Genomic DNA, 8514 nt, shown 5'->3' on the forward strand with positions numbered 1-8514 from the left:
TCCAAACTTGAATAACCATAACCCTCATAAAATGCGAAATAAGCATCCAATTCTTTTTAAACTGCAAACGTATCAAACAAAACCAAGATCTGGTAGGACGAAGGGATAAGCGGACCACTCCTTCTGGTACCTCCCACATAAACGGTCAACATTTTGAATTGTTATATCCCTTATAACAGGTGGAACAATTAATCGATTTTCCTCGAACTTGTATGTCTCAATATTTCACTTCAACAGAGATCAGATGTGAATATGGAATATTGATCTCTCACCTTCTTATACCTACCAGAATTTTGAATAATTTCCATATTTATAGAAAGCAAAATCATTAATGGAGGTTCCTTTTAACTTCTGACTACGTTATACTTTCACCTACAGCAGATCTTTTTTTAATAGGCCTACTACTCCTGGTAACTCCCTTACAAGTAGCATATATCAACATATCTAGCATTTTGACCACTTTACACATCCCAACATTTATATCAGTATTTGATGAAGTGTGAAAATGGAATACATCCGTCCCCATATTCGGCAACCTCCACACAAAAGTCCAACATTTTCCAAAAAAAAAAAGAAAAATTTAACCGGTCCCTACTTTTGATACCCTCCACAAAAATGACCTATATCAATCATTGATTTGTAAAACCTTTAGACCCCCATCAGAAACTTCAAGAACAAAATTTCAGACAAATTCGTTGAAAAAATTGTGGAAAGCCATGAAAATACCGAATATGGGGTGGCATCGTTATATGGGAACTATACCACGATGGTCTTATATTAAATTTTTTTTTCAAGGATGTTAGGAAACCACAACAACCTCCAAAAACAAAATTCCAGGCAATTCCGTTGAAAATTCTGCCGACTATCGTCAAAATTATTCAAATGAGAGGTACCCTCATATGGGGGTTATATAAAAAGTTGGCCCATTTTCGAACTAATTCCTATCAGATCTGACCCAAAATGCAGGTACATTAAAATTTCAGCACTCTACCTAAATTCCTTCGGAGAATAGCACGATATTAACAAACGGACGGACATGGCTAAATCGACTACGCTAATGATGAATATTTAAATTTAAAATGATGATTTCGATGAGTTATAAATGGTATCAATATACCCTGCATACTACGTATGGTGAAGGTCATATATATACACATCTCTTGAATAAAGTGTGGAAAGTAGTCAAAGCCTCGAATTTTTATCAGACTAAGGACTGCGTCAAAATTAAAGACAATTCTAGGCCCATCTGGAGATCCTATGCAAAAAGGTAATAAATAATTTGATAACATGTTTATGTACACTTATTGTTGTAAATTCTTTAATTCTAGAAATTTATACGAGTTTCCAAAATCCATTTTTTTTAATCATGGGTTCTTACATCAAATTTCTAATTTGTAGCTCAGGCATTATGCTCAATAGCAATGGTAGAAATGTTGAGTACTTTTCTTATACTTTAATTACATTTTTTTAAAAATTATTTTTCAAAACCTCTGCACTTTGATGCCATCAATTGCTCTTATATAAAATTTTTATTTTTGCACCTTTGCTTCCAGATTTTTGAGTTTACCTAAATGAAATTTAATTAATTAAATTTATACGAAAGATGAATAGTTTCGACTGCCAATAAAACAAGTGCTACATTCTGACTTATTCAATTTTCAGATGGTTTATCGTATAGTTTTTCCCATATGCCCAAAGCCCTTCCTACATTGTACCCTACCTAAAGCCTTTGCCCCTAATTTAAAATTCCCACCCACCAAATTAAATATTCTGCCGCTATCTAATAAAATTTATTTCCAAATATACTCACACATAGGAGAAAATTAATTTCATTCCCAAATGCTGTGCAAACATTTTTCAAGTTGGGGCGGACGACATATTCCTTCCTTATCACTTCGTTAAGAATAATTTCTATAATTTATGACAAAAATTTAAACTAGAAAATGTTGACATGACATTGTTACAAGACCTCTTTTTTGCAACGTGTCAGACATGTGCCGTGATGTTTGCTGTCATAAATGATTGACTATTTCTTAAATACAACTCAACTCAAATAGAATCATACAAACACACACACGCATACATATGTGTGTACATACCGACATCCAACACCTAACAATCACAACACATGTAAATTTATTGTTATTCGTGCATAGAGTCTACACGAAATGTATGACTCCTTTTTCTGTTGGTGTATGTTAACATGAAGTGAGAAAAGAAAAAATTATGTGTATATGTCATATATTCATGTATGGCATGTGTGTGTGTACCCACATGTGTATGTTTATAAACGACATATGCTTAGATTCAACAAAATTTATATGCAAGCCAAGTCTAATATCTTTTTGCACCTTGCTTTTTATGCTGCCATTGTTGTTATCATAAACGTCTCCTCCACTTGAGATGTTGGATGTCAGGCATATGTTATCTTCAAGTGAATAAATGTGAGGGAGTGCATGTATGCTGCACGAACATATTTTGGTGTCTTGCTTCACATTTCTTGTAATTTTTTTGATGTTGAAGAAAAGAAAGTCCTGTTTTGTATTTATTGTTACTAGAAGTCAATGTTTATTAGTGTATGGTTGTTTACTCTAAAATTATGTGAAAATTGTTTGGAAAATATTCAAATTCAGTTGTAATCAAAATGCTTATTAAAACTTTTGTATGAACAAAATTTACACTTTTTGAAAAAAAATCTTTAGAGTTATATAGAAAATGATTTTGAACCTTCTTTAATTTTTCGCCTTATTTCGTTTATTTATTAAAAATGAATGCACCACGTTATTGGTAGTAATTCTTGCATTACAATCCATAGTAGCAAAAATTTCCAACTTTGCCTACCTTCTCTTCATTATACCATGAAAAAAGTTGAATCATGTTTTAAAACAAGTAAAAAAACATTAAGTTCGCCCGGGCCGAACTTTTAATAATAACACCTTTGAGTAAAGAAACATTTTGATATAAAAGTATCTGAATTCAAACATGTTCCAATCTAAACTATAAATATCAGTAGGACCGTTTGGATGCTGCTGTTAAACTTTTCAAAGAACCATAATGTGGGTGAGACGGTTGAAACCGTCGTTTACTAAATTTTCTTAAATACTAAATTTAAAACAATTTCGTAAATGTGACTAGGATTATCAAAATACCGAGTATCTATGGATATCGTTCTATATAATACCAATTTTTAGACAAATCCGTGGAAAAATGTTAAACAAATTTTCAAAATACTGAATATCTAAATATACCATTTTGTGGGGCCTAAGCGAAAACGTGGATTTATACATACTATTATGTCCCGCCACTGGAGCTAGAACACATTACGAACCAAAAATATAAATTTTTGGACAAATCCGTTGAAAGATGTGTCAAAAATCATCAAAACACCGACTATCAGGAGGTAGCGTTATATTGGGACTATATTAAAATGTGGACCGTTGTATAACATGTTCCGTCACCGGAGCTACAATACTAATTTTTAGAAAAATCCTTATCCATGAATGGTGGCAAAAATTTTCAAAATACCGAATATCGGGAGGTACCGTTATATATGGGCTAAACAAAAACGTGGACCTGTACACAAAATGTACCGCCACTGGAGCTAGAACCCATTATGGCCTACAAATACCAATATCCGTGAAAAAATCATCAAGATACCAAATATCTGGACTATTCCAAAATAGGAAACTATGTATAACATGACCCGCCACCGTAAACCACAAGTAAACATTTTTTGAAAATTCGTGGAAAAATGGGGCAAAAATTATCAAAATACCGAATATTTGGAGGACCTATGTATAACATTTTTCTCCATACACACAATGTTTCACCACTGGATCTAGAACCCGTTATGACCTACAAATACCAATTTTTATACAAATCCGTGAAAAAAATCATCAAGATGGAGGTACCATTATATGGCGGCTATTCCAAAACGTGGACCTATGTATAATATATTTCGCGACCGGAGCTGGAACCAATTTCGAACAACAAATACCAATTTTTAGAAAAATCCCTGTAAAAATGTTGCAAAAAGCATCAAAATACCGAATATCGGGAGGTACCGTTATATGGCGGCAATTCCAAAACGTGGACCGATATATCTCATTTTCAATACCAACCATCCTAGACACAATACAAATTGTACTGCCAAGTTTTTAATCTCTACGTCAAATAAAGTCAACAGACAGACAGCTGATTACGCCGATTATGAATATTTAGGAATGTTACAAACGGAATGAAAGGTTATTATACCCTCTTTTTCAAGGTGGAGGGTATCAAAAGGACCAAAACGACCCTCGCTGGTGGGCTATAAATGTTCACCAATTCCTCATCCAATCATATTTATTCCTTTCTTTATTTAATTATTTCTTGTGTGACACAGTGTATTTATATATTTCTGGTATTTAGGAAATGATTACTCTTTTTATTTATTCTAGGACCTATATCGTAATTTTATGACAAATTTGTAGAATATTTTGACTTGGAGGATAATGCGTACACCTTTGAGTATTAAAATTGTAGGTAAAAATAATCCTCGTATTGTTATATGTGATATAGCCAAAGACGCCATATACCTAACATGTAAGGAATTGTAGTCTCAACATTTCAAACAAATTGAAGGGGGGATGTATCCCCTCTATTTAATTTACTTTGCGATTTAGGCTTTCAAAATGCTTATACACATAACTTTCACAATCTAAGCGATTTTTCATGTAATTATTACTATTTATTTATTTATTTTTTAATGTATTTTTTATAATCTGGAACCTAATTTTTTTAAATTCTCAAGGACTTAAAATCTTGGATTCCGATCGTAAATTTATTTTTTCGCTTGAGTGTCAATAAATGATTTTCTTTAATTTTGCTAAGCATAGTCGTGAACAATTACGCGCCATTCTCAGTACTGAAGTCATCATTCTTGTCAAACAGTGCAGTAGTTTTAAATGTTGTTGGCATCAAGAAAAAATTTTCATTATTTTCAAATTAATTATATTATTAAAGAAATTGATTTTGCTGAAAACTTTATAAAATTAGCGTCTAATATACTTACTTGGGCTCTTTGTGCTTAAATTTTAGATTTTATTTGCCCACCCCAACCCTTCTGAAAACTTAAAGTAAATATATTTCATTTCCAATATTAGTTGTTTAGTTTTCGTTGTGTCGTCTTTATCTTCATGTTAGAACAATTTACTTTCTGTAATACACTAAACCATTATCTGTCAATTCAATTCGATGTACACGCATTCACTTGCTGTGTAGGCAAGACTTTGATTTCACACTGAACATGTCTGTTGTCGGTATATGTTTTGCCGTTAGACAGCTTTCTGACAGCTCGTAGTCACAATATGACACTAGATGACTTTCAGAAATGCATTTGACACCAAATGTTTAAAAATGTCCACAAAAATTGTCTGCTTGGATGGATTCAATGTGTTTTCGCAACTCGATGGCACTTTGTGTTTCAAAATGTGGATCATTTCAAAGTTTTTTTTTTTTGTTTTTGGGAAATACAGCTACTTTGCAGGTTATTTTAAAAATATAGTGGCGATTTAAGTGTGGCAGCTATATTTGTTGGACACTGGTGCGTATGAATAATGACATTATGTATACGTACATTTTTATACCCTCAGCCACATGGCTAGAAAATTTATATTACATTTGATTCGGCCAAAACGTGCCTCATCGAAAAAACGGTTTTAGACCCTAGGTCTCTTTGGACCAAATCCGTTTCAGGACATTTGGAATCGATCTAGCGATGTCTGTCAGTCCGTCTGTCTGGCTGGTGTACACTATAACTCACGAATGGAGTATCTGATCTAGTCCAAACTTGATACATCGTAATATTATTTTAAAACTTAGATCAAGTTCGGATATGGGTAATATCGGTCCATTCCTTCAGGCACCTCTCACAAAATAGCTCGATTTTATAAAAAAAAAAAAAAATACTGCACACAAAGAGAAAGCATAATCCGATTTTGCTCCACATTTTCAACTTATATTTGCATCAGTGCTAGGTCTGGTGCGAAAATGGTCAATATTGGCTCACTCTATTATAACTCTGATAAAATGTGATGTAATAATATGATTATCTTCAAATTACACACATCACAATATTTTTATTAACACAAGGACTGATGTCAAGATGGAATATATCGGTCCACTTCTTCTGGTACATCCCCCGCAAAGGGTAAAAATTGTCAATATCCATGAGGCTCATAAAACGCAAAACTACCATCCGATTCTATTCAGACTTGGTACATGTCAATATTTTCACCAGCACAAGATATGTTATAAAGATGGTAGAGATCGGACCATTCCTTCTGGTACCTACCCCAGAAAGGATCAAAGTTTTGAATAATCAAAACGATAATACAATTCAAAATAAGCATCCGGTCTCTTCATATTTCCCACATCCCACTATTTTTACTTAAAAAAACCGCTGTGAAGATTGGTACGGGATGGGATCGGTACACTCCTTCTGGTACCTCCCGCACAAAGGCTCTAAATTTTGAATATCCATTAAGTTCATAAAACGCGAAATTAACATCTGATTCCACTCAGGCTTGACACATCTCAATGTTTCCATCAACACAAGATCTGTTATAAAGATGGTAGAGATCGGACGATTCCTTCTGGTACCACCCCCACATAGGGTTCAAGATTTTGAAAAACAAAACATTCAAAGAAAGCGATATAAGCATCCAAATTAATTATTTGGTGACACTCCAGGGTCCTGCCCACAATAAAAGTGGTATGTAAAGGTACAGGGTGTGATGAAAAAAACCGCAACAAAGTCAAACGCCATCATTTTTACATTTTTTTTAATTTCGTTAAATGAAAGCAAAAAATGTCGGAAATACCATCAAATTTTAGAATAACTCCAGATTTGCTCGAATTGGTCACCTTTGGCACGAATTATGCCCTTCAAACGGCCAATTAAACCGTAACACTCTGCTCGAATATTGCTCTGCGGTATTTTGGCCCATTTCCGGCGAAGCGCTTTTTTGAGGTGATCGACACTTTGATATTTTTAGTGTCAACCTTGTTTTCCAAAATAGACACAATAGTCCAAGGGATTGGTATCCGGAGATTTTGGTGGCCATTATGCGCTGGAAATGAGGCTTAGAATCTTATTTTGTAACCATTCTTGGATGACGAGTGCTGAGTGCGATAGTGCTGAGTCCTGTTGGAATGTCCAAGGTCTGCGGCCAAAATGTTTGCGTGCCCAAGGCTTTAATACATCCTCCAGAATATTTTGGCGATAATATTCGGCATTTATTCTGATATCACGGTCAATTATTACGATCAGAGAGCGACCATCGTCTGTTATGTCAGCCCACACCATCACCATGGCCGGCGCATGAGTTCTGGTGGCCAACCGAAGCTGCACATTTTCAACTGATCTCTTTGCCAAATAATCACGATTATTATTTTTTTCTATCTATCTGACACCTCTCGCATATTTTCACATTTTCTAAATATTTGCACATATTTTATATAAAGAATAGGAAATAGTCGATATAACCCAAAGCTGGCCCGTTGTCATATTTTTAGCAGTCTTAGGTCAGATACGAATTGTTTAATTTTGTCCAAGTGCTTCCGAACCTCTCCCATAAATCGTTTGAACAGTTTGAATAATCATAACTCAAGGCTAGGGGTATACATCTGTCGGAAAAACCGACTGATACTATTTTACTTGTTTTTATCATCTATATATATAAATGTAAGTTGTGTTAGTTACTACGCTTATAACTCAAGATCCGCTGATCCGATTTTAACGATTCATACAAATTCGGAATTGTCTCTTTTCCGAAAAGGATAATATTCAAAAAAATCGCGTAAAATGTGATATATTAACATTTTCATTTTGACTTTTGAAATGTACAATAGTAATGTTTTATTTTGCATGATTTTTTTTTTCCATTTTGACTTACTTTTTTCTAATGTACATTTGTAGTGTTTTTTTATATTTTTTTTTAATTCGAATATTAATACCAATTTATTTAATTGACTTGATTTCTTGAGAACTGAAATTGATGGCGGGTTGCATGGAAGTCAGTCAAATGATATCGAAATAACTTAACGCGGTTAGACCAATGTTAAAAGATAATTACTTTTCAAAATCGCTAAAAAACACGATAAAAGAGATCTCATGGCAAAATTCTCAAATCGGGAAAAATCGAAAAAAAAAATTCAATGGAAATTGACTAGATATGGAAATAATCCATCCAATGAGAACTTAAAATGCAAAATTCATTGGGACTGCAACCAGTGAAATACCGAATATGAAGAGCACTGTTATATGCGAACTATATAAAATAGTGGAGCAAATTGAAAATTTGGAAAGAAAAGGATACATTTCCTCGGAAAATTCTTCCGAAACCTTAAAAGTAACCTTAACTCCCATGAAACGTTATACGGTGACTATGCGCTATCATCAGTAGTCAGTTTGGTTGGTACATAACAATCCCAAAAAGGGGGGATCAAACGTTTTTAGGGTCCATTTTATAT

The 8514-nt window shown here is 33.7% G+C and overlaps 1 protein-coding gene across 8 annotated transcripts in view; it reads right to left on the reverse strand.

Moving 5' to 3' along the window:
- Nucleotides 1-8514, reverse strand: part of LOC101899976 (calsenilin) — a 389863-nt gene that overhangs the window by 299776 nt on the left and 81573 nt on the right. The window lies entirely within an intron of this gene.

The sequence above is a fragment of the Musca domestica genome, unplaced genomic scaffold (genome assembly GCF_030504385.1).
Source record: "Musca domestica strain aabys unplaced genomic scaffold, Musca_domestica.polishedcontigs.V.1.1 18, whole genome shotgun sequence".
NCBI lineage: Eukaryota > Metazoa > Arthropoda > Insecta > Diptera > Muscidae > Musca > Musca domestica.